General features: G+C 42.1%; 1 protein-coding gene across 1 annotated transcript in view; it reads right to left on the reverse strand.

The window, feature by feature from the left end:
• The window catches only part of azin1.L (antizyme inhibitor 1 L homeolog), a 30,512-nt gene extending 26,322 nt beyond the window's left edge, over positions 1–4,190 (reverse strand). Inside the window, 1 exon segment of the mRNA NM_001094115.1 lies at positions 3,960–4,190. The gene's annotated coding sequence lies outside the window, so the exon portion shown is untranslated.
• Positions 4,191–27,644: the final 23,454 nt, after the last annotated feature.

Raw genomic sequence — 27,644 nt, forward strand, 5'->3', positions numbered from 1 at the left:
CATGCAGGGCCACCTTGAGATTATTTGATAGATCACTATATGTTTTGGGCAAATCTGCTTAACATGTGTCCATATTTATACAGTAGCTCCTTCCACGTGTTTACTCTTGTAAAGCATTTAAACAGTTTTAGAATGGAGAAAACCTTGTAGAACTCCTGTCTGATCCTACAGGTGACCTGAATGCAACAGCAGACTTGGTGAATTCAGGGCACGTCACCTAGAGGATCAGACAGATACAAGGGGATCCGTTTTAATTGCTAAAATGACGACAACACATTACTAATAACCCTGACAAGGGCAAATATGCAGATGGCATGAGTGTTTGCCATTGAAAGAAAAGCAGGGCCCCATTTGATGTTGCAGATGTTCCATCCATTACACAGCACTACTGGGAACCATGTTGCTATGCCGACACTTACATACACTGTAATCCAAATTTGGCTAAAAAATCCAACAAGAGCAGCAGAGTACTTAGATTTAGTGCGACTGGCATGACCACTAACCTATCACCCATTCAAGCAAATGGCTAATAGAGGTATGGGACCTGTTATCCAGAATACTTGGGACTTTGGGTTGTCCGTATAACCGATTCTTCTGTAATGTTGATCTTCATACCTAAAGTCTACTAGAAAATCATGTAAACATTAAATAAACCCAATAGGCTGGTTTTGCTTCCAATAAGGATTAATTATATCTTAGTTGGGATCGAGTACAAGCTACTGTTTTATTATTACAGAGAAAAAGGAAATTTTTAAAAATCCAGATTATATGATTATAATGGGAGACAGCCTTTCCATAATTAAGAGCTTTTTGGATAAATGGTTTCCGGATAATGGATCCCATACCTGTACAAACCCAACAACTAACTGCATAAGAATAAAACTACTAGACATGACAGTGCCCCTGTTGGAATGAAAACACATGAAGACTCTAATACAATCAATATTCTCAATCAAGGTTCAGATTTCATCCATGAATTATGTAGAATGGAGAATGCCAGTCACTAGGAATAAGAATGTGATCACTGCATTTAAAAATGAAACCCAAACGTGTCCAACCTGCAACAACCTCCAACTCTTGTAGAACAGCACATTTAGCCAACAGAACATTGGCAGGTTCCCGCATAAGGTAAAGCGAAATTATGCCGACCAGTCACATATAAACCGGAAAATATGCGAATGATTTCAGAAGGTTAAGATGTCAACAGAAAAGGGTAAATCCAACCAACACTACCATATCCATTATAATGTGGCCCTACAAAACATGGGTGCGAAGTGAAAATACCTTGAGGACAAATACTATTAGAAAGTTTTTGAAAAACTCTTGAACATAATGTATGAGAAATAATTTGCCTTCTACTGACAATAAGTTGGACATCACTGTTTCAGTACATACCCAATGCTACTCAATACAGGTAAAACTGTTGCGGTCATTTTGGAATTTATTAGCCCAGCATCCATGTCATGCATGTTCAAAGTTTTTCTTCAATGAAAAGGTGAAAACGGAGCTGACCTAATCAAGTTTACAAAATTAAACAACTAATGCAAACAACAGATTTAAAAGGCCCGTCAAGTACACTTAGTAAACTTGCTTATGGCCCTTTATAAACCAATGGGAGCCAACCATTCCAAACAGGGCTATGGTTGCTAAGGCGAATGACTTCAGGCAGGGGTCCCCAAACTTTTATTTTTTTACCCGTGAGCCACATTCAAATGTAACCATAAGCATGCAAAAGGTTCCTGTGGGTGTCAAATAAAGGCTGTGATTGACTATCTATAGCCCTTATACAGACTACAATCCTGCAGGAGGTTTTGTTTGGCTGTACATGTGTTTTTTATGCAGCTATGCCTTTAAGTCAGGAATTTTAAAGCAGAATCCAACCATAAAGTAAAAAAACCATACCCCCCATAGAACCCCCTCCCTGACAGCCTAGCTGCTAACCCGGGCAAATGTCCTAACTCTTTACTTACCACCCAGTGCAGATTGTAGTGCAGAACTCCCAGCGGAGTTAACGACAGCCATCTAACGGCTCTTCGGTAAACTTCTGAATAAGATCGGCGTTCAGCAATTTCTGTGACTTTAGGCGCATGCGCAGTTGTCACGAAACAGAAAATTGCTACAACTGTGCATGCTCCATTAAAGTACTTGGGGCCCGAAGATTACAGAAGAGAAGAACATGGCTGCCGTTTACTCCGCTGGACAGAATCTGCACTGAGGGGTAAGAGTTAGGGCATTTCCCCAGGGAGCAGCTAGGCTGTCAGGAAGGGGGTCTATGGGGGTTGGGTTTTTTTTTAACTTTACAGTAGAATTCTGCTTTAAAATTCCTGACTTAAAGGCAAGCTATATCTGCTTAAAAAAAGTGTACTGCCAAACAAAACCTCCTGCAGGATGAAAGTCCGCATAAGGGCTACTTATAGAGGCCTTTGCCAGGGGTAGCGGCTAGGCTGGGGGGAGGAGGGAGGGGGTCTATGTAGGGTAGGGGTTTTTTTTGGTCGAACGCTCCTTTAAAAGCAGCACCTGCTTTGAGGCCACTGGGATTAATAGCCAAGGGGTTGGAGAGCAACATGCTGTTCACGAGCCACTGGATGTTAATCAGTGATTTAGGATATTCTGTGGTCCAGTGGAAAATGGCTGCAGTCAAAACACCCCTGTACACTTGTCATTTCAATGAAAAAAAATATCCAGTCCGACACATGGAGTAGGATGAAGGAGACCTCAGTGCAAAAAGTAAGGACCAGTGTTAGGAAGTCCTCTTGCTTCTGACATTGCCACTTCCATTCATTACAAGAACTGCCTGGGGCATTTTTGACAGCTGAAGCTCTCTCTGGAGGTCAGTTGCAATCAAAACACCCAAGGCCTAAACCATTTCAGTAGCAGGAAACAGAACGCCAGCTAAAGTGCCACTGGTCTTTACTAAAGGAGAAACAAACCCCTTATTAAAAAAACCTCCGTGGGGCCCGAACCTCATGGGCCCCCACCAGGCCAGACCCCCCTCTCCAGATTATACAAAAAAAATCTTCGGCTCCACGCAGCAGTTTGCGCATGTGCACCGAGCAGTGCAGTTCACGCATGGTGTTTGAGAAAGCAAGACAAGTGGCGCATCGCAGTAGGGGGGGGCAGGAGGCAGGAGGCCGGAGGGGGCCCTGGATAGCGGTCCAGGTGGGCCCCGGGCCCCCCAGTCCAACCCTGACGCCAGCCTAGCTTCTACTCTGGGCAAATGCCCCTAACTTTTTACTTACCCCTCTGTGCAGATTCAGGGATCTGAGTTCTCGGCATTCATCTTCCGGGTCTTCAGTAATCTGACAATGAGACCGGTGAATGCGCAGTTGGAGCAATTTCCCGGTGTGCGACTACTGTGCATGCGCACGAAATGGACGGAAATTGCCGTTTAAGTGCCGGAAGAAGACACATAGACCCAGAAGATGGCTGCCATAAACTGCGATCCCTGAATCTGTAGCAAGGGGTAAGTAAAAAGTTAGGGGCATTTGCCCAGGGTGGCAGTTAGGCTGGGGGTCTATGCGGGTTAGGGGTTTCTTTATCCTTTAAGTGTCATGACACTGCAGTGCTGTCAATCATAGGCCTATAAATCTAGCTGCAACTAGTTGCTAATAGCTGATTGGTTGCTACGTAGGAGCGAAACTGAAAAGCGCGACTTTCCTGACCCTACTCGGCCACCATTCAAATGTTTAAATCTCCCGCGCTGTCATGACAGCACAGCATGTTTAACCATTGCCAGCCCGACACATCACGTGACATCCTGACTAACCAGCTCGGGCTGTAACACAAGCCCGAGGCCGAGTTCTAGGCCTACAGAACTACAATCCCGTTCTAGTGAATCGGCCGCTGCTGGGAAGGCCTACGGGGGTTGCCTCAGTCACTTGCTTTTCCATCCTGAGGTGCCTCCCCGTGTCATTTATACAGAGTCGCCATGTTTTATGTATCGTATCCCGGGTACTTACGTGAGGCAATGGCCCAAAGGAATTGGGGAATCGTCTTCTCTTTTTTGGCGGAATTTTTAAAGAGTGGTGTGGGGACCCAAGGCAGAAATGTGGGAGGCTTCTCTGGCCATAAGCTCTGGAGAGGCTGGAGCGGTAACGTGCGCGATCTCTCCTTATCGGTAACGCGTTTTAAAAACCTGCTTTGGTCCGATAAAGATAAAGCGCCGGTGGAATGCGCGCCGTATGCATTCGAGGGAGCCGTAGAGGAAACCAGACAGGATCAAGCCAGCCAGGGCCGGCTGAGAGCTGCTTCCTTATATAGAGTCAGGGATGGAGGCGGGGCTCAGAGGTAGTGATGCGGCAAAATAGGCGGCGCCGCCAGACAGTGCCTTTCTTTAGGGGGCGTAGCTTCTCTGTGTCACGTGGACGTCTTGGAACGCCTTCATGGTAAAGTCCAATCGCGGTGGGGGGGAAACGTGACGGTCGTGCTCTGCTCATGCTTCTATAAGTAATTAGGTACCGTTCGCCATATTTAGATGTGGCATCGAGACGGAGGGAAGATATCAGCCCCTCTCTGTTCCAATCACACTGAGGCCTATAGACTGTACGTAGCAGTGCTCTGGGCTTGTTACATTGTCTGTGTATGGACATTTGTTCTCATGTGCCCTCAAACTATAAAGCTCCGGCTCAGCGGCTATGAATGAAGGTCTTTGTATAATTTGTATATGATGTCCATTTGAAGGTTAGCTGGAGGTGCAACAACAGCTGATATATACAAAGCTGACGCATTAGATGTTATAGGGCCCTGCAGCAAAGTCAATGTAGAGCCCGTCTAAACTCTGGGAATGAGACATAAACATGATGTGAAAGTGATTATTGGCTAGGCCTGTGCACTGGTGCATCTATACACAGACTGTCCTGCTCATGTGGCTGTTGCACAAGTGACAGTTACTACCCCTCCCCCCACATCCCCAGCTCTGACAGTGGATTTAGTAGCAAATATCCGGCCACAGACTGAGGGAATATTTTTTATATTTAACATATAGATAGGCAGGACCGCCATCAGAAATCGAAGGGGCCTTATTCGACAACATTTCCTGGGCTGCGCCCACCACAAGCCCCACCTACAGGTCTGCCCTCCTCACCCCACAGGTCCGCCCCCCCACCACACAGTAAAAAAAAATATTGGTGGCTAGGGTTCCCACATGTTAATAAAAAATAAAAAGATATTGGTGGTCAGGGCCCCCCATAAACAAACATTTGTGGCCAGGGCCCCCCCATTAAAAAATATTGGTGACTAGCACCCCACATGAGAAAAAAAATTGGTGACCAAAATTGGTGGCCTGGCCCCCCCCCCCACATTACAAGAAAATTGGTGGCCAGGGCCCCTTAAACATCCATGCCTTCCCGAAGTCAGCAGCTCTCACAAAGATGGGGAGCCCGGCTAATCAAGTAAGTTTGGCGTGGCGGGGCCCCCCTTACCCTCGGGGGCCCCCTACAACTCTCCCCCCTGATGGCAGCCCTGTAGATAGGGTTGCCACCTGGCTGGTATTTAATTGATCCCAATGTTATTAATAGGGGGAAAAAAAAATTATATATATATATAAATATATAGGAAGGCCGTTATTTTTATCTAGAAATGGTGGCAGCGCTACATATAGGTGCTCGTCAGGGTTGGCTGTTTTCCAACCAAATTGGGCTTCTAATTTAAAGGAGAAGGAAAATCATCTTGCACTTGGGGGTGCCAAATGTTAGACACCCCCAAGTGATTGTATTTACTTACCTGAAACCCCAGGTCGGTGCTCCTATCAGCAGAAAACTGCACCGGCCCGGGGTTATACCAGTGATCACCACATAGCATCTGCTTCCATCTTCTTCTTTCTTCAAATTTCTTGTAGCAGACGCATGCGCAGTAGAACGAAATAGCCGACTTTTTAGTTAAAGTTCAGCTTTTCGCTCTACTGCGTATGCTCAGCGGGGTGAAGAAATAAGAAGAAGGAAGAGCATCGTTCCGTGGTGCTCACTGGTATAACCCGGGGCCGGTGCAGTTTTCTGCTGATAGGAGCATCGGCCCGGGGTTTCGGGCAAGTAAATACAATCACTTGGGGGCCTAACATTTGGCACCTACAAGTGCAAGACCACTTTCCTTCTCCTTTAAAGCACAGGCGGGTTTTGAAAGTACAAACTAGCCAAGGTACGGATTTGGGCTACTTTTTGGACCTTTGGCTGGTTTGAACTTTTGAAACCAGCCAAAGTTTTTTCTTGCCCTAATGTGCCAAGCTTGCGTTTCCCAATGCATGTTGGGTAATGTCGTTTTTGTTTAACAATTTCCCGACTGCCAAGTTTAAAGTAAGGCTACAATACCCAACAGGCAATGGGACTGACTTATGTAGAAGTCGGGAGTTACCGGATTTTGGGCTCTGTACCCCCTTAAGCATTCATACATTTTTCAGTGTCTTTCCTCAATTTCAGACAATTCTGGGGCAAAAATCTGCTGGCCACCAAAATGTCTAGAGGTAGACCTGTTTTACCAATAATTAAAGAAATTGTATATGAATTAGGGTCTTACGGGGCCCCTATACCTTATGGGCCCCCCTCTGTACTTATGCTCCTGGTGACGGGCTAATCTGTCCCATTTTGCTTCATGGAAAAATTTGGGAATTTTCACATATACATTTATTTCTTTTAGACTTTTTTTTTCACTTCACATGTGCTATTTTTCGGCTACTTTTGTAGTGTCTCTTGGCTAGTTTCGGGCTGGTTTTGTAGTGAACTTTGGCTGGTTTTGAAAATTAGACCTGGCAACCCTGGTGCTCGTGTGCTGCTCCATGAAACCTGCTGTTCTAGGTAAAGGTCTGTGGATGTCTCTGTATAGAAGATATGGCCCTGCAGGAAAGTATGTGCCTTAAAATCCTATATGGAAAAAAGAATGAATTTGATTTTTATAGTAAACAAATCATGTGCCTGGGACGTCTGCTTTTTTGGTCATTTCCTGAAATTGAATAGCAATGTTCAGAAAACAGTTAACACAAATAATGGTCTGGCCACACGGGCAGATTCGGGGAGATAGTCGCCAGGCGACTAATCTCCCCGATCTGCCTTCCACTGGCTTTAATGAAAATCGCCTGGAGGCAGGCACACGGAGTGCTTCATTCTCCGAACTCGCCTGTAATTGCTTCATGAGGAAACTTCAGGCGACTTCGAAAAAGTAAGCGTTCCGTGTGCCTGCCCCCAGGCGATTTACATTTTAGACGGTGGATGGCAGGGGAAGGCAGATCGGGGAGATAAGTCACTGCGAAGAAGAGGAGATTTGTCGTCTGGCGACTCGTGTGGCTAGACCATAAGAAGCTTCCAGCGCAGGCAATGAATCCATAGGCCCCTATCCTTAATCCTTCATGCAGAACTACAGGGGTTTCCAGGGATGTGATTGCTTTTCTGGAAAAACATACTGGCCTTCCTACATTTTTACCTTTGTCCCTATTAATCATTTTGGCATCATATTTACTTGACAGGCCAGTAAAATACTGTCCAAGTGGCAACCCTACCTAGGGCCTGTGTGCACAAAAAATGTTTCCCATTCTATGTTTTTTTAAACCAATAAAGTGGCCATTGCATAATTATACACACAAGTAGGGTTGCCACCCGGCCGGTATTATACCGGCCTAGCCGGTAAAATACCTGCCAGGGCCGGGGCCGGTATTACAAATTTACAAATTACTGCCGGTAACTTGTAATACCTATAACAAAAGCCCTTGGCCCTCCGGCAGAAACTTACCCCTCCTTCGTCTTCTGCCCCTCTTGCGATGGGGCCACGCCCTCTTTTGCAGCACACTGCACATGGCTCCGCCCCTTTTTAAGTCACACTCCGCCCATTTACCCGTGGCCTGCCCCTTTTTTCGTCACGGCGTTACCGCCCCCCCATCACTGGCTGGTAAATTTTTTTAAAATAGGTGGCAACCCTACACACAAGTGGATATGGGGTCTTGCATTAACACAGAAATATGAAGCATGGAGGTTGGAGGCAACCAGGTCTGGTTGAGAATCAAAATAGACCCTGGCATGTCAGGTACACAGAGACCCAAACAGCCCACACAGAGGCTCAAACAGCCCACTAAATAGTGAGTGTCTATGGCAACTTACAGCAGTCCATCTGGCATTTGTCAGAACTCACAGCCTGGCCCTTTTATGTCAAAATGTCAGAGCAAATCTATGCTTATATATGTTTATTTACATGTTCATTTCTTATTTTATTGTTATGGAGCATATAAGTGTCGGGCAGTTATTTCGTTTTGTCCATAAGCAGCCTCCAATTTTGGAAGTGGGACCAGCCAAGTGAAATAGTCATGCTGTTGGGGAGGGCCAAAATAAAGCATATGGGTAGGGGGTTGGGTTGAACATATGTTAGGAGTATGTTGTGTGGTAAAGTTATAATGGTTCAGCCTATGTTATATTAATGCTGTTACATCATTCCCAAATGTAAGAATATACTCCCCAACATCATCTTTTATAATCAGTAGAAATATCCAAGAAAGATTAATTATTGTTTTGTGCTTAACATGACAGTTATTGGCTTTCTTTACCAACCATCTGTTGTTTCCCCCTCCTGCAGTTATGTTTCCCTTGGACCAAATAATGGTCTTCACCGACTCAAACCTGATGGAGCTGGAGTTATAGTTACAGTCACCTTCATTTAGTAGCGTAACTACAGAGGAAGCAGACCCCATGGTTGTGGGGAAGCCCGGGGAACAGGGGTCCTGGACTGCGGGGTCAACTTCCTCTATAGCATTCAAATCCCCCCCTCTCCGCTGCTCTTCTTCTTTAATCTTGCATGCTCACCCGGTGCCCATGCTACACAGGGGAGGGAGGTTGCAGGTTGAAGCAGATATGCGTTCTGGGCCCCTCTGAAAAATTTTTTTGCCGGGGGGGGGGTGGGGGCTTCCCAATCTTGTTACACCACTGCCTTTGTTACCTGCCTTTTTTGATTATCATCTATCATGCCAATGGAAGCATTATCAGTGAAGTCAAACAGGATTTTGAAAAACAGCAAAAAATCCTTCTCCAAAAACTGTACGTTGTGGTCATGGGTTTAGGGTTGCCACCTGGCCGGTATTTTACTAGCCTGGCCGACAAAAATGATGGCTGATCCCAATGTTATTAATAGGGAAAAAAGATAAATATATAGGAAGGCCAGTATTTTTTTCCTGAAAAGGTGGCAACCCTACATGGGTTATATTTTAAAAAAATGGGTCCCTGGACCTCATATACAACAGAGGGTCTCACATGTTACATTGAGGCAAGCCCTTAACTGGTGGTGTCACCAACTCCTATTTGCTGGTCGGGTGAGTGATATTAAAAACAAATTAAATAACCTACTGTAAATAGGACTCCCAACATTCAATTGCCAATTGGGTGGAGGGAATGAGGAACTCTGTGAGTCCACTTTTGGGCCCTTTTCAACACATATTCAGTGTGCTACAGATTTATTACAAATACTATATTTATGTTTGTCCCTATACATTTGGGATAGAATAGTAAGCACCTGGTACAGGTATGGGATCAGTTATCTGTAAACCAGTTATCCAGAAAGGTCAGAATTACGGAAAGGCTGTCACCCATAGGCTCCATTCTAATCAAATAATCGAAATGTTTAAAACGATTTCCTTTTTCTCTGAAGTAATAAAACTGTAGTAGTACTTGATCCAGATAAAGATATACTTAATCCTTATTGGAAGTAAAGCCAGACTATTTGGTTTATTTAATGTTTAAATTATTTTCTAATAAGGTATGAATTACAGAAATATCCATTGTCCGGAAAACCCCAGGTCCCAACCATTCTGAATAACAGGTCCCATACCTGTACCTCCAAAAAAGCTTTTCTGTCCAAGTTGAGCACTTTCTTCTTGCTGCAAATTTTAAGACAAGGCAGAGGCTAGGGTTGCCACCTGGCCGGTATTTTACCAGCCTGGCCGGTAATAATTATGGTTGATCCCAATGTTATTAATAGGGAAAAAGATAAATATATAGGAAGGCCAATATTTTTTTCCAGAAAAGGTGGCAACCCTAGTAGAAGCAGCAATTGCCCTGGGTCCCCAACCTCAGAGGGGACCCACTTGGCTGGCAAGTGTCATTGGTGTAAACCATATACCTTGTTTGATCTTGTTATTCGTTCTAGGATATCTTACCTGTGGATATATAGATGTTTTTAAACTACAGCTTCCAGCATGCCACCAACAGAAATGTGGTGGTAGTTGTGGTTGGACAACAGCTGCTAAACTATCAGGATGACTATCTCTGAATTACATGGTAAAGTTGAGACTCCACTGACTAGAACACTGTCTACTTCCCAGCCTTAAAGGATCAGTAACACCAAAAAATTAAAGTGTTTTTAAGTGATGAAAATATCATGTAGGGGCAGATTTATCAAAGGTCTAGGTGAATTTTCGAATTCAAAAAATTTGAATTTCAAGCAATTTTTTGTGTACTTCACTAGGGAATAGTCCAAATGTGATTATTTGGAGTCAATTGGTGGACTTTGAAAAATCAAATTTTTTTTTGGGAAAAACTTTGATTCAAATTCGATCAAATGTGCTATTACTTTGATTTGTACAATTCAAGTGCGAACCTATTCGCTGGAAAGCTGACCTATTCGGACAAAAAAAACTTAGACTTAATTTCAGTTGGTCTTTTTGAATTCGAATTTCGAAGTTTTTCAAATTTCAAATTCGACCCTTGATAAAAATGCCCCGTAGTTTTGACCTGCACTGGTAAAACTGATTGTTTGCTTCAAAAACACTACTATTGTTCATATAAACAAGCTGCTAAATAGCAATGGCGGAAATTGAAAAAAGGCTATATGGCACAGGTTAAATAGTAACATAGTAACATAGTAATAAGTAAGGATGAAAAAAGACACATGTCCATCGAGTTCAATCTTTTTTTTTTTTTAACTACCTATCTGCCAGTTGATCCAGAGGAAGGCAAAAAAAAACCCATCTGAAGCCTCTCCAATTTGCCTTAGAGGGGGAAAAATTCCTTCCTGACTCCAAAATGGCAATCTGACTAGTCCCTGGATCAACTTGGACTATGAGCTATCTCCCATAACCCTGTATTCCCTTACTTGCTAAAAAGCTATCCAACCCCTTCTTAAAGCTATCTAATGTATCAGCCTGTACCACTGATTCAGGGAGAGAATTCCACATCTTCACAGCTCTCACTTTAAAGACCCCTTCCCAATATTTAGGCGGAACCTCTTTTCTTCTAATCGGAATGGGTGACCTCGTGTCAGCTGGAAAGACCTACTGGTAAATAAAGCATTAGAGAGATTATTATATGATCCCCTTATATATTTATACATAGTTATCATATCTCCCCTTAAGCGCCTCTTCTCCAGCGTGAACATCCCCAATTTGGCCAGTCTTTCCTCATAGCTAAGATTTTCAATACCTTTTACCAGCTTAGTTGCCCTTCTCTTTACCCTCTCTAATACAATAGTGGATAACAGATAACACCATTATGTTCTACAGAGCTTATCTGCTGTGTAACCTGAGCCTTTTCTCTCCATTGAATGGCTGCCCCCATTGCTACACAGCAGCTTATTTATATAAACAAATGTAGTATTTCTGAAGCAAACACAGCAGTTTTAGGGCAGAGACACATGCTCAGATTCAGGGAGATTTAGTCACCCGGCAATAAATGACCAATTCTTCGGGGCGACTAATCTACCCGAATTGCCTCCCACCGGCTACAATCTAAATTGCCGGCGGGATGGCGGGCAATTAGTTTTCCGAAGTCAACTGAAGTTTCCCCTGTGAGGCAACTTCTGGCGACTTCGGAAAACGAAGTGCACCGAGTGCTATCCCGTTTGCGAATTAGATTCTAGCCAGCGGGAGGCAGGGAGGTTAGTCGCCCCAAAGAAGTGGTGATTTATCGCTGGGCGACTAAATCTCCCCGAATCTGAGCATGTGTCTCTGCCCTAAAACTGCTGTGTTTGCATCAGAAACACTACTATTGTTTATATAAATATGCTGCTGTGTAGCAATGGGACAGCTATTTGAAGGAGAATTACTGGTCCTTACTGGTACTAAGAGGGCCCTAAAAATTTTAATTTATTTCATATGTCTGTTGTGCTGTCAACAAGGCACCAGTCTGTTTATTTCAGCCCCCCACCAAAAAAAATTAAAAAACAAACAAAGGGGAAAAAGTGGTGTAACAAAAGAAGGTTCTGTGACCTGGAGCTATAGAGAGGAGAGTAACTTATAGTAGTAACTTTAATCATTCCCATCTTGTAGAATGTAGACCAGCAATGTGAAGGGATAAGCCACTTAAAGGGGTGGTTCACCTTTAAGTTGACTTTTAGTAAGTTATACAATGGCCAATTCTAAGCAACTTTTCAATTGGTCTTCATTGTTTATTTTTTTCAATCATTTTTTCTGACTATTTATGGCTTTCAAATGGGGGTCACTGACCCCACCTAATAAACAAATGTTCTGTAAGGCTACACATTTATTGTTATTGGTACTTTTTATTTTTCTCTTTCTATTGAGACCTTCTCCTACTCGTATTCCAGTCTCTTATTCAAATAATGCATGGTTGCTAGGGTAATTTAGACCCGAGTAACAATATTGCTGAAATTGCAAACTGGAGAGCTAAATAAAAAGCTAAATAACTCAAAAACCACAAATAATAAAGAATGAAAACCAATTGCAATTTTTTTCAGAATATCACTCTCTACAGCATACTTAAAATTAACTCAAAGGTGGACAACCCCTTTAAGCCATTTTTTCATGTGGTTTTTTTCATGTGTTTCAAGCCGTTTCACAAGGCGAACGATCAAAGTGCGAACTTTCCAATACGTTACCCTTTTCGCCAAAGTCTGTTTCGAAATTGATGTGATGAAGCTTCAACATTATTATGTCAGTGACATCATATCCTGTATTGAAAAAAAGTCAAAAGTATGTTATTTACAATTTTTTTAACCATTTGAAGCTCATGCTACATTTGTTTTAGGGTGGGCTCATGTCTAACACAATATATGATCTCTTTTGTCTTTATTTTGCTTCTTTGGACATTTTTATAATAAGTGGCCACTTCCAGCAATTTCACCAACCCACTAATAAATGCATACATATGACCTGTATGTACTCGCCATATTTAAATTGACGTAAGCATAAGTATGTTAATGAAGTTTCACTAGAAAGAAAGTAACGCTAGAGAAAATTGCTAAGAAAATTTTGTCCTGACAAATTTATCGCTGGCGAACGTACGCCATTTCTGCTGACATGAAGTTTCGCATTTTGATAAATACGCATATTCTTCAAAATAACGTCTAACAAAAGTATGCCAAAGTTTCCCAAAGCAAAAATTAGAACCTAAGTTAATTTGTCCCATAGTGGAGTGAGTTGGTGCCTATAGTAGCAGTGGGATATTTGTTTCTGGGAAGGGAGTGTGGCTGTGGGATAGCAGGTATAGTAGGGAGAGATGGTGTCTATAGTAACAGTGGAAAATAGTCTCTGGGAAGGGAGTGTGACTGTGGGATAGCAGGTATAGTAGGTGGAGATGGTGCCTATAGTAACAGTGGGATAATAGTCTCTGGGAAGGGACTGTGACTGTGGGATAGCAGGTATAGTAGGGAGAGATGGTGCCTATAGTAACAGTGGGATAATAGTCTCTGGGAAGGGAGTGTGACTGTGGGATAGCAGGTATAGTAGGGAGAGATGGTGCTTATAATAACTGTGGGATAATAGTCTCTGGGAAGTGAGTGTGACTGGGATAGCAGGTATAGTAGGGAGAGATGGTGCCTATAGTAACAGTGGATAATAGTCTCTAGGAAGGGAGTGTGACTGTAGGATAGCAGGTATAGTAGAGAGAGATGGTGATTATAGTAGCAGTGGGATAATAGTCTCTGGGAAGGGAGTGTGACTGTGGGATAGCAGGTATAGTAGGGAGAGATGGTGCCTATAGTAGCAGTGGGATAATAGTCTCTGGGAAGGGAGTGTGACTGTGGGATAGCAACTATAGTAGGGAGAGATGGTGCCTATAGTAACAGTGGGATAATAGTCTATGGGAAGGGAGTGTGACTGTGGGATAGCAGGTATAGTAGGGGGATATGATGCCTATAGTAACAGTGGGATAATAGTCTCTGGGAAGGGAGTGTGACTGTGGGATAGCAGGTATAGTAGGGAGAGATGGTGCCTATAGTAACAGTGGGATAATAGTCTCTGGGAAGTGAGTGTGACTGTGGGATAGCAGGTATAGTAGGGAGAGATGGTGCCTATAGTAACAGTGGATAATAGTCTCTGGGAAGTGAGTGTGACTGTGGGATAGCAGGTATAGTAGGGAGAGATGGTGCCTATAGTAGCAGTTGGATAATAGTCTCTGGGATGGGAGTGTAACTGTGGGATAGCAGGTAAAGTAGGGAGAGATGGGGCCTATAGTAACAGTGGGGATAATAGACTTTGGGAAGGAAGTGTAGCTGTGGGATAGCAGGTAAAGTAGGGAGAGATGATGCCTATAGTAGCAGTGGGATAATAGTCTCTGGGAAGGGACTGTGACTGTGGGATAGCAGGTATAGTAGGGAGAGATTTAACAGTGGGATAATAGCCTCTGGGAAGGGAGTGTGGCTTTGGGATAGCAGGTATGGTAGGGAGAGATGGTGCCTATAGTAGCAGTGGGGATAATAGCCTCTGGGAGATTTGTCACCCGTGGTAGCGAAGAATTAACTGCGGGGGACAAATCTCCTTGTGTGCCATTACCCCAACACACCGGACAACAACTCTTAGCAGAAAGTAAGGAGAGCAGTGTGACAGGAGAACTCCACCCAAGCAAAGATATAAGTTACTAAACACATTGCAGTATGTGAATTGAGGGAACATTGAGTAACTCTTTGGCTATGCATTTGGCTATACTGATCCTACGGGCCTACACCAATAGTCTATTGGCATTACTCCCGGGTTTATAAAGACAAAGCAAATATGTGGTAATGTCCAAAGTTACTCTCAGATAGGGCTGAAATGCTTACTGTTATGGTTCAGAGTATTGCTGTTAATTCTAGATATGTGAGGTCAGACCAGACATGCTTAGTGGTATAGTTCAGAAAATAGATTTTATTATTTGGTCAGGCCACAATAGTGTGTCATCTTCAGGAGTCAACGAACCCCATTTAAAATCTAGAAACAGCCCCCCACTGGGAGCAGCAGCTACCCAAATATATAAGGAGAATAATGAGTAAAAGATAATCATAATACTGATGAAACACTGATGAGACTAATTATGTTTATTATTCAATGTTAATTATACTATACATCATTACAATACAGGACATTGTATTAGTCTTTCCACAATACTTGTGTACATGACTTGTCATACCCTTCTTTTTTATGTGGATAAACCAATAAAGTATATTTTTGTTTGAAAAAAAAATCTAGATACAGGCAGAAGAAGGGGGTAAATAATTAAAAACGATAAAGAAATGAAGACTAAATGAAAAGCTAATCATAGGACATTCTGTAAGGTACTAAAATATAACTTAAAGTTAAACTACCACTGTTTGAGCTACTATTTGTAGACACACTGTATTCTTTGTGAGGGGTATGTGCATGGCCATGAGCCAGATGTGTCTGTACATGAATGGCTCTTCAGGTGTAGTTGATTCCCCCCCCCAACATTTGCCATTTGCATTGCAACACTAAACAGCATAGTTATTGCCCAATAATGGTACAGCTTTGTAATGTAAGTTTACATTCAATTTAACACTTTTACTGACAGTATGATCCCTTAAAAGGGGAGGTTCACCTTTAAGTTAACTTTTAGTATGTTATAGAATGGCCAATTTTAAGCAACTTTTCAATTGTTTATCATTATTTATTTTTTTTATGTTTTTTTTTTAATTATATGCCTTCATACTCTGACTTTCCAGCTTTCAAATGGGGGTAACTGACCCCATGTAAAAACAAATGCTCTGTAAGGCTACAAATATTTTCTTAAAGCTACTTTGTATTCATATTCCAGTCTCTTATTCAAATCAGTGCATGGTTGCAAGGATAATTTGGACCCTAGCAACCAGATGGATGCAGGCCGGATTTGTGGAAGGGACACAAAGGCCCAGGCCTAAAGCGGCAGAATTTTAGGGGGGGCATGCCGCCCAACCACACCCGCATTGGTTCGGATGCACTGGAGATTTGCAGGAGATACAGTAGTTTTTAACATTTTCTTTGCATCAATCCCCAGTACTCTGGACTCAATGCTGAAAATTTGCACATGTGCACAAAGGAAGGGGATAGGACGGGGCAATGAACGGCACCTGCTATGTAAATCTTGCCCTGGATGGCTGAAATTGCAAACTGGAGAGCTGCTGAATAAAAAGCTAAATAACTCAAAAAACACAAATAATAAACATTGAAAACCAATAGCAAATCAAATTGCAAATAGGTATAAAATAGGTATAAAACTCAACTGCTGTATTGCCCCTCAAGAAAATATTTACATTATTTCAACTGATAAGACATAGAAAATACCATCCCCAATGTAGGCCAAGGGTTGCATCTTTTATGTTTTTTTTATAATAGCATTAATATTAGTTATACAAATGATCCAGGATTGTTGCAAGCCATAGTATTGACACATTTGGAGCAATGAAAACTATTTCACTGGACACTGTGTGTGTGAATTAAGGTTTAGCATGTCCACCTATGAGCCTACACTAATTATCCAGGGTTGACTGGCTGGTTATTTGGTATAAGGAAAAACCGTGGCTCTATCCTGACAGTAAAACACAGAATTCTAGTAAAAAAACGAAGCTCATCCGATATCGGACTTGACCTGGGTGCGTGGCCCCAGGTCCGTTGTTTACGGGCTTAGCATTCTCTGCAAAATTAGTCAAACAGTGGGACCACTCACCAATGTAAGTTGGTGGCCCGGGTGCAGCGCCCCGAACCTGTTGCTTGGGATGAGATGCAGGAAAATAATGGAATGAGCACACACTCCTGCTTAGACACACCAAGTTGGATAAAATCTCGTTCTTTATTCCATAGGTTAAAAGCAACTGTCCTAACGCGTTTAGTATCTAGAGATACTTAATCATAGGCGTTAGGACAGTTGCTTTTAACCTATGAAATAAAGAACGAGATTTTAGCCAACTTGGTGTGTCTAAGGAGTGCGTGCTCATTCCACTATTTTCTGGTCTGATGGAGTGGTGGAGGGCCGATAATGGAAGCCAGTGTTAGCCACTCCCTGTTTTTAGACCACACCCACTTTAAACCACACCCATGTTACCACAAGACCATGCCCACATTAATAGCACACCAAAAAACAGATGGTTAGTGCTCACTGTAGGGATCAGGAACTAGGAGTAGGCAGAGTAGGCGGCTGTTTAGGACGCCATCATTTTTTTTTTTTCAAGTGTTTATTTAAGAATTTGTTTCAGTAATCATGGTCACTTAGTCGGGTGGAATCTCCCTCCTTCACCTTCTCCCTCTTGCCAGCAAGTAATAGTAATAATGGGTGGCAGAGAGCTGGCTGCCTACTTGGTGTGGCTAGTGCTTGCTGCTCTCAGCCTTGCACAGTTGCACTGAACTGAAGACATTCTTTCTATTACTGTGAAATAAGGTGTGAACAGGTGAACAATGAGGGCAGTTTCAGTCTGGGTTTTAGGTGTGAACAGTACAGGGATATAAACAATAGAGGTGTCACAGGTGTGAACAATACAGGGAATTAGTCTGAATTTGATGTTATACAATGCAGGGGCCAGTTAATCTCTGTATTGATACCTTTTAAATTTTACATATGGTAAACAGACACAGCAGGCAGACTTTGATGTGGAGGGCCATATAAAGGGGGGTGCGGCCCGCGGGCCGCCAGTTGGACAGCCCTGTATTAGATCATTACACAGTTGATGAACCTTTACATGTGGCAAAATAGTTCTTTCCTCTGCCTGGTTTCCAATTTTGGTTTGATTGCACACAATGTACAGAAAAAAATGTTCAGCATAGAGACTCACACACCAACAATCATCTAGTACAGCTCAATTATGTAATTTTAACTTTCTGGGCCTCACAAAAAAAGTTATTTTAGGGCCCCAAAAGTTTGTGTAGGTGAGCCATTTTGCAAATGTATTGAAAGTCACTGCTTTCTTGGATATCGAATAAATAATCACCACTGCAAGTCTAGGCCTAATTGCAGGACTATTTTTTGGTCAGCACAGAAAGAGTATCCAACCTAAGTGGGGCCTCCATTGCTAAAATAAAATATACAGGACCACCATATGGGGTTTGCCTTGACGTGGCATAGTGGCTTGTGAACTTTATTATTATAATTTTGTAAATAAAAACCCTGTTTTTGAAAGTATACAAAATTTCTAGGGAAGTATGGGGTCAGGCATTGATTAGCTCCCTCTCATTCGTATGGTTTTAGCTAATTTGGCCACTTCCATTCTACTTGTATATTGTACGACTTTCTAACTTCAGCTCTGTCTTTCTGGCCTGATGGCCATTGTTTCCTTGGCTCTGAAGTTGTCCTTAAAATGAAATATCTAGTTAAAATCATCTGCACAGGACAGTTCTAATAATATTTCTATTATTACATATAGTTATGCCTTTAATTCTCCAAGTCCTGTATTTGAGTTTGCTTTGTATAAGGTAGCCTTCCTAATGTCTCTCATTAGTCAGCTTCCTGCAAGGCATTTTCCTTGAGCCAAGGTTTTGCGAGCGAGGTTTGGCATTGCTGAAATGCTAGCCTTGACAAATTATGATCACTTGATCTGGCTTGGAAGCTCTATCCTCAGTCTGTGTGCCAGGACATTGCTCAGTAAAGATATTTTTAGGAAACCGTCAAGACTGTAATTGGATAGAGAAAGGATCTCCATCCATTGGAAAATTGCTGACTGCAGCTCCCAGTGGGTTTATGATGGGACACCGAGGATCAAGAATGGGCTACAGATAGGGTGGCCACCTGACCTGTATTTTACCGGCCTGGCTGGTAAAAATTATGGTTTATCCCAATGTTATTAATATGGAAGAAACATAAACATATTGGGAGGCTGGTATTTTTTCCAGAAAAGGTGGCAACCCTAGCCACTGACTGATAGAAAATGAAAGCTCCCTTTTCGAAATAAACACAGTGGTTACTGTAAACTAGGGGCCCCAAACTTTTTCTACATGTGAGCCACATTCAATTTTAAAAAGAGTTTGGGAGCAACACAAGTATGAAAAAAAAGTTCCTGGGGATGCCAAATAATGACTGTGATTGCATATTTGGTAGCCCATATGTGGACTGGCAGACTACAGGAGGATCTGTTTACACCTGGTTTTTATGCAACAGGTTTATGCAAGCCAGGAATTCAAAAATAAGCCGCTACTTTGAGATTACTGGTAGCACCAGCCATGGGGTTGGTGAGGAATATGTTGCCCACGAGCCACTGGTTTTGGACAACTGCTAAAAAACCATCATGGAGCTTTAAACTCTTATTAAACCAACTGGATTATTTTGATGGCTGATGCAGTGTGGCTATGGCGTACCCTGAAACGTTGCATTGCACTTGTCTGTATCCCATGTATCGATGGGGTTAATACCTCACACAATCCACTACTACCCTGAAACTTTGCCTTGCACCCTTCTGTACCCTTCCCCGTCTGCGGGGTAAATCACTTACATGTGCATTTGTGGTTAGCTACATATGTGCGCTTTAACATGAATTTTGAGTGTGAGCTTGAAACCAGGCACCTGGCAACCTGTCACTGGAGTGAGATCAGGTAAATGTATGTTGCTGTTTGCACTCCATACATACGGGGAATAATGGCTGCTACAGGACCCTAATTCTTTAGGGGATCCATTGGCTCCAATTCAATCTTTCAACACAATAAGAAGAAATCTGCAGATTCCACTTGCAGGGAGGGGAGAGGAATATGTGTGGATAAAAGGAGGGGGATTAAGAAATTGGCAATGATTGGGGAAATACTGCCAGGGATTGGGTAAGGAGTGAGTGCAGCATGATTTGGCAGAGGCTTCCCCTGGCCTCTATGTCCCTGTCAGAAGCAGAAATGATAGATGCCTTCTGAACCCAAAGACAAGTGTTTTATAGATGTACTTTGTGCATGACCTTTTTCTTTAAAGGGGTAGGTCACCTTTATAGGGGTAGCTCACCTTCAAACGCTTTTTTCAGTTCAGTTGGTTTCAGATAGTTCACTGGAAATAAAGTTTTTCCAATCACTTTCTATTTGTGACTGTTTTTCTATTATAGAAGTGTAAAGTTTAATTGTTCACCATATAAAGTAGCTCTGGGACTGTTGATACATTTGTTATTTTTGGTTATTTTTCTGTTTTTGCAGTTTAGGGATGGCTTGTTTCTCCTGCATGGAGATCTCCTTTGACCGCATGTTACAAGCACCCCCCTCTCAAATCAACTCCAGGGCTTTTATCTGCTTCATTGATAATGACATAACAAAGGAATTGCCCACACCTGCCCATGAAATAGCCTTTGAGTCAATGGTCCAATTACTTTTGGGCCCCTGAAATGAAGTGAGTGTGTTAAAAAAAAGATTTTAGTTCCTCACATTTTATCTTTTTGTTCAACCCACTGAATTAAAGCTGAAAGTCTGTAGTTCAACTGCATCTGAGCTGTTTCATTTAAAATTCAGAACCAAAAAGTTGTCTCTGTCCAAATATTTATGGACCTAACTGCATGTGAGATCAGTGATGAGCGAATCTGTTCCATTCACGAAACGCATTGAAGTCAATAGAGGTTAAAAAAAAAAATTCTCTCTCCAAATGTATTAAAGTCAATGGGAGTATTTTCTTGTGGTAACTTCTTTATGTCTCTGCGACTTTTTTTTATCTAAATGCATTAAAGCCAATGCCCGTTTTGGACAAAAAATCGCCATAATAAAAAACGCCCATTAAAGTAAATGTCCGTTTTTTCTTATGGTGACTTTTTTGTTGTGGCTAATTTTTCAGTGGCAAATTTTTACCACAATTTCACAAATTTCACAAAAACATTCGCTCATCACTAGTAGCTATATAAAACTAGGTCATATGTACAATATTGCTATCTCTGCATGTGCATGACCAATCACCTGAAGGCAAAACAACTTTATCAGCCACTGGCCGGCATAAGCATCAGCACAGACGGAGAGTCTACAATTGTAGATTCATAATTATTCTTCACATTAACTGCAACCCAGCGCCATATTGTAGTGAGTATAGACTGTAGTGGTATATATTACTACAAGCAATCACATGCTATTGTTCACTGTTCTAACTGCATTTCAATGACTGCTACCTGCTGGTTGCTATGGGCAACCTGTTCTGGAGCAAAGTTGCACCTGTTTATCTTTTATGAAAAGTTTACCTGAGTTTTCTAATAAAAGGAATGACGGAAGAGTAAAATGTCATTTTCAATCCTCTAGAAATGTAATCTGATGCTGGAATCTCTAAACTGGAAAAGAGCCAACTCTCCTCCAAGTTCAAGCAGCGTAGCCCTTATCTCGCATGCCTTGCAATATGCAGCCATTTGTGTGTCAACGTGGCACTTGCTCACGGTTCGGTGCAACTATGTAAATAAGGATGCCAAGTCTTCAAGTAAAAACACAAGTTACTGAACTTTTCCCTTTTGCTTTCAGTCAGTCGAAAGGTACAAATTTCCTGCAGCTTTGCAGAGAGGTGCTTTACAGCTAACCAGTTCAGGAAATATTATACTCCGTATTTATTCTCCTCTGTGCCAGTTAAACATATGGACATGGGTTATTCTACAGAAAGAACCTTATTTACTAGATATTAGGGGTCATTTATTTATGCTGCTGTTTAAAATGCAACAGTACTAAGGGGCACATATTGCTGCCCATGCACTGGACCTTCAACCTGCCCCATTACCTCACAGATCAGATTGTGCACAGTCAGGGCCGCCATCAGAAATCACGTGGCCCCCTGGTCCACGCCCACCCCAGATCCTGCCCTCAAGCCACACCCCAGATCCAGCCCACACCACAGTAAAAAGTCCACAGCAGTGCTAAAAATGGTAAACCCCCTCACTCACAATTAAAAAAAGCCATTGGTGGTCAGGGCCCCCTTATAATTAAAAAAAATAATTGGCGGCCAGGGTGCCACATGAAAGTTTTTAAAAAAACATTGGTGGTCAGGCCCCTCCCTATAATTCAAAAAAAAAACTATTGGCCCCCATAAAAGTTTTTTTAAAAAACATTGGTGGTCAAGGCTCCCCTACAAATCACAAAAAATATTGGTGGTCAGGGCCCCACCTATAAATAAAAAGAAAAAATTGAGTCAGGGCCCCCCATAAAAGGTTTTACAAAAACATTGGTGGTCAGGGCCCCCTACAAGTTTTAAAAAAAAAACTGGTGGCAGAGGCCTATAGAGTATTAAAATAATACAATGGTGGCCAGGGGTTTCAGAAAATAAAAAAACACTCATTGGTGTATAGAATTGAACTCGTGGCTTCAGGACTTCAACTTTGGCTATTTTCATGGTTTCGAGTCTTTTCGACTGCTTCAGGACTTCAACTTCATCTATTTTTGTGGCTTCCGATTTTTTCTCCGCTTCAGAACTTCAGCTTCCTCTATTTCCGTGACTTTGGTTCTTTTCGCTGCTTCAGGACTTCAACTTTGGCTATTATGGTGGCTTCGGGTCTTTTCGCTGCTTCAGGACTTCAGCGTCATCTATTTTCCTGACTTCAGGTCTTTTCGACTCTTCAGGACTTCAACTTCATCTATTTTTGTGACTTCAGATCTTTTTATTGCTTCAGGACTTCAACTTCATCTATTTTCGTGGCTTCAGGTCTTTTTGCTGCTTCGGGACTTCAAATTCGGCTATTTTCGCGGCTTTGGGTCTTTTTGTGGCTTTGGGACTATGGCTTTTCGACAGTTTGGGACTTCGGAAGAGGCGCCACAGCTTTGTCCGTCTAGGGGGCCAAGGCTTTTACGAAAAGTGCAGCACAGCTGGGTCCCCCTTAAGGCCTGGGCCCATACAGGAGTACCCCCTGTGCCCCCCTGATGGTGGTCCTGTGCATAGTACAGTCACCCCTGTACTTATCACATAAAAGGGGGTACCTCCCTTCTCCTCAGCTGCCACAACTGATAGATGGCTGGCAGGGAACTTCTTAATAGATTTTTTCTCTTTAGCAGTAACAAAGGCCCCCCTAGAGTTGCCACCTTAGGCACAGGCCTTCGGATGTCTATATAGAAATATGACCATGCCCTTCAGATCGTTAAGACCTGTCCTTACCAACTGCCTTATGTGCTTTTTCCTGCCCACCAATAATGAATATAGTGCTGCCAAATGTAGTCTGTGTTGTCTATAGGTTGACTTGTTTTATCAATGTTTATTGAAATTTAATATGAATTAGGGCCCATATACCCGAATCCCAAAATCCTGGGACCCTTTGTGAAAGATTCGGCCAAATACTGAACAGAATCCAAACCCTAATTTACATATACAAATCAGGGCTAGGAAGGGTGAAAGTAGGGTTGCCACCTTTTGACCCGGACAGTCCAGTTTTTTGAAGGGCTGCCCGGATTAAAACTGCCTGCCTGGTTTTCCAAATTTTTTACTTCCTTGTTTGTGTGACAAAAAAGTCACATGATTTAAAGGATTTGGTTTAGCCAGGCACATGGATTCAGCCGAATCCTGCTGAAAAAGGCAAAATCCTGGCCGAATTGTGAACTGGATCGTGGATTCAGTGCATCCCTAAAAAAAGGCTGTTTTTTTTTTCACACTGCACCTGTTAAACAAGCTCTTATATATTTTGGAACTGCAATACAACTTCTAAGCTAAGTTTTAATAATGTAATAAATGAAGCAAAGTTTGCACCTGGACTAGCAACCCATAACAACCAGGTAGAATGCGTATTTAGTAATGCAAAACAATTGAAAAGTTTCCTGGAAAGGCATGCTGTATAATGCTCCAAATGTTAGTATATAGATGAATGAACTTTGAATGGTAGATTTTTGTTGTTCATGCTGTTATCAGAGTCAAATGATTATCTTTCACTATGCACCAGGGCCTCTTCACATCAGGAGCACACCCATTGTGACTAGGCAGACAGAACTGGGTGTTTCAGCTACACAAATTACTCGCCTACCTTCCCTTTATCAATATTTCCAACTGGCCTGTCCGTCACATCAACTCTACTGCCAATGACTCTACTCTCACCCAAGTGGACTGTCATTTCAAAGACTGTGCTCTTTCTGCTGATATCTTTCTTAATATTTGGGACATGTAGCTAGCCCAGATAAGCAGCATTTTGTTGATAGATAAAGTGAAGTTTTGGAGCAACCAGGCGACAGTTTAAAGCTTGGAACTATACATTTATACAAAATTACTGCACATATTTGCAGATTATCTTTGAAGTTAATATCCATAGCAGATGTACTGTATCAGGAGGAACATAAGCTGTAGGGTACATGTATGGTAGTTCAGCACAAATGCTCTTTCCATACAGCTCAGCGAGAATCCTGCTCTTTCTCTTAAGGTGGCCATACACAGGCAGATTTTAACTGTTGATTTGGCTGCTTCAGCCTGAGTCAGCATCTCATCTACCTGTGTTTGGGGCACTCCAACAGACCTACCAAACCAATATCTGGCTTAAAAATCTGCATTGGCTTTTTGATGTGGCTCCCAACTCAACAGCCTGTTTCCTTGTCTTTGTTATCCGATTGTTTGGCCGAATGATTAGACATGGGATCCGTTATCTGGAAACCTTAATTTTATCCAAATAATCCAAATTTTTAATAATGATTTCCATTTCCTGTGTGATAATAAAACAGTACCTTGTACTTGATCCCAACTAAAATATAATTAATCCTTATTGGAAGCAGAACCAGCCTTTTTGGGTTTATGTAATGTTTACATGATTTTCTAGTAGACTTAAGGTATGAAGGTCCAAATTACGGAAAGATCTGTTATCCTGAAAGCCCCAGGTTCCGAGCGTTCTGGATAACAGGTCCCATACCTGTACCTACTATACTGATAATGACGTGGCATACTATACTATATGTACAAACACACCTCAGCTGTATACCAAATCAGTCATTTACTTTTATTAGTATAACTGCAATAGACCCATGGTTGCTGTTGTTCCCATGAACAAACATTTGGTCAAGTTTTTGCACCCCAAACCTTGATTCAAAGGTCACAAAATGGGAAGGGGTGTAGGCACTGGAAGAATTATAGGTGACATTTGGCATAATAGGGTAATGGCTAGAGTGGATCACGGGTAGGGTTGGGTATAAATGGAGAGTAGCCCGGGAGGATTAGTGATGTGGCCATGCAAGCCATGACTTTTTCATATTTGGGCCCCATTTATCTTGTTGACAGGCCATGCACATCACCCAGGGGGCAGAGGTAACCAGTGGGCTAATAACTGGGGCCCTACTAACTTAGTAGTATAAGGCTTCATGATGGTGTCCCTGGCACACTCCTCTAACATAGTAAGGCACAGAGCCCTCTTGTAACAGTCAGTGTTTGTATGCTATGAATGTTTTCCTTCCACCCTTCTCTGCTGGACCTTACAAATGCTTGTTAATAACAATAAACTAGTGCTCACTGAAGAAATACACCACCAGCTGCTGTTAATATGGGTTAGCACGCATAGACTTGCTTAGCGAGCACATGTTTTATTATGTGCCTTGGAGGTATGCATGTGTGTTAAGCACTCCTACTGTGAATTAAAATGTGTCTCTCTCACCAGATGTAGATAGAACTTGGCACAACCCTTCACATGTGCTCTTAGTCCAACTCCAGTTTTATTCTTGTAGTCAAGCCCAAGTCTTCAAACGTTGACATAAGAAATTAATTAAGATCTTTTTTCCATAAGTCATTGCCTAATGGCATCATCTTTCAAATATCATTTGCGTTATAACTGCTGCCTGGTCATCGTGACACCTGTCTTTGTAAATACATGCATCTGCATAGATTACTGATATGACAGGGGCCCAGGGAATGTGCATTGATCAATTTTTCTTCTTTTTTTCTATGTCTGTAGTTAATTTGGCCAGATCAGTAGCACTTCCAATGTATTTTAGTACATTTTTATTTAGCCATGGAGTGCTCTCACAATTTTTCCTTTTTGTATTTTGTATTGTAGCAGATTTATTCTGTTTGGAAGTTCAGCAGCTATGCTGCAGGCCAGGCTTCCATGTGGTTGTAGCACCCCCATACCTGTCTCTTTAAATGGTGTAACAATGCCTTTGGAAATGGGTGTTGGTCTGGGCAGTTTCTCTCTCTTAAAAGCCGCAAGCGGGGGAGGATTAATCTCATGGAACCAATGCTGGGGTCTAGGTTATCTCTCCCCTTTGAAAGCTAATGGCGGGGGAGGACTAAGCCCTATGATGAAAACCAATGCCCAGGTCGGGAGACCTTATTTTTCAGGTAATGCTCTTATGCCGGGAGGCTTTAGCATTTGAAATTATGACCAGAGGTAAATAGTTAGGGACCGCCATATGGGTTTTACCTTGACGTGGTATGGTGGCTTATCAATCTTATGATCATAATTTTGTAACTAAAAAACCCCCTGTCTTTGTAAATACATGCATCTGCATAGATTACTGATATGACAGGGGCCCAGGGAATGTGCATTGATCAATTTTTCTTCTTTTTTTCTATGTCTGTAGTTAATTTGGCCAGATCAGTAGCACTTCCAATGTATTTTAGTACATTTTTATTTAGCCATGGAGTGCTCTCACAATTTTTCCTTTTTGTATCATCGTGACACTTGCCTGGAAACTATTTGGTGCCCTGAACCAGAGATCCATGACCTAATGCTTCTTTCAGTCCATGTCATGTAAAGTTATCTATATTTTAGACTTATTTTGTCAAGGTTCTGGACTGTTCATCCCAGATACACAAGCACCTGATAAAGGAAACCTGTATCCGAAACATGTTGTGTGAGAAAGAAAAACACACTGAATTTGCTTTGGGCCTCCAGCCAATTTAAAGGTTTGTGGCTGGACGGGCTGCTACTCTGTTGAGGACACCCTATACATTGAGTGAAGGACCACCAAAAATCCAAAAGGACTTCATCCCAGATACATTTGTCCATGAGGTCTCAAAATTATAAAACAGAATTAAAGTAGGCAAAACTAGGCAGACCACATATCAATTGTGTATTTCACATCTTCACATGGATAATAAGGTTAATAAGACAAGACCATTTCCTAACTCAAAAATGGTTATTCTCTGTTCCACAATTGAATAGAAGTTAAGCAACATCACATTGATTTCTTGAACTTTTGTGCTTATTTAAGGCCTGATAGCGATGACTACGTTTAAAAGAAAGGTTAATAAATGGTGAAGCAGTAGTTAAATAAGCTATACATACTGTATGTTTCAGTAAAATTTTAAGAATTTCCTATGCTGCTCTGTACAGACTAGCTGAGACCAGCGAACAAAGACTCTATTTAACTTCATTTTGTGGGTTGCACCAATAATGCTGTGTGATTGGATACCAATGCCAACGCCATGTATCACATTAACATTTAACAATTACATGTGCTTCTTGGCATGGATGGTCATATAAATAAACCACCCCAGTCTATCTTAAGATCTTGTGAGGGTGAGGGCATAGACTTTGAATAGAGCGCGCCATCAAGGTGCTGGCTATGGGAGCCGAGCCGCAACTATGTTTGCTGAATGTATCAAATCCCATGGAAAATAGGGTTCTGATCCAGATATTCCTCTAGTTTTCAAGATATCCTGTATATTGAGTAT

This window comes from Xenopus laevis, chromosome 6L (genome assembly GCF_017654675.1).
Source record: "Xenopus laevis strain J_2021 chromosome 6L, Xenopus_laevis_v10.1, whole genome shotgun sequence".
NCBI classification, from domain to species: Eukaryota; Metazoa; Chordata; class Amphibia; order Anura; family Pipidae; genus Xenopus; species Xenopus laevis.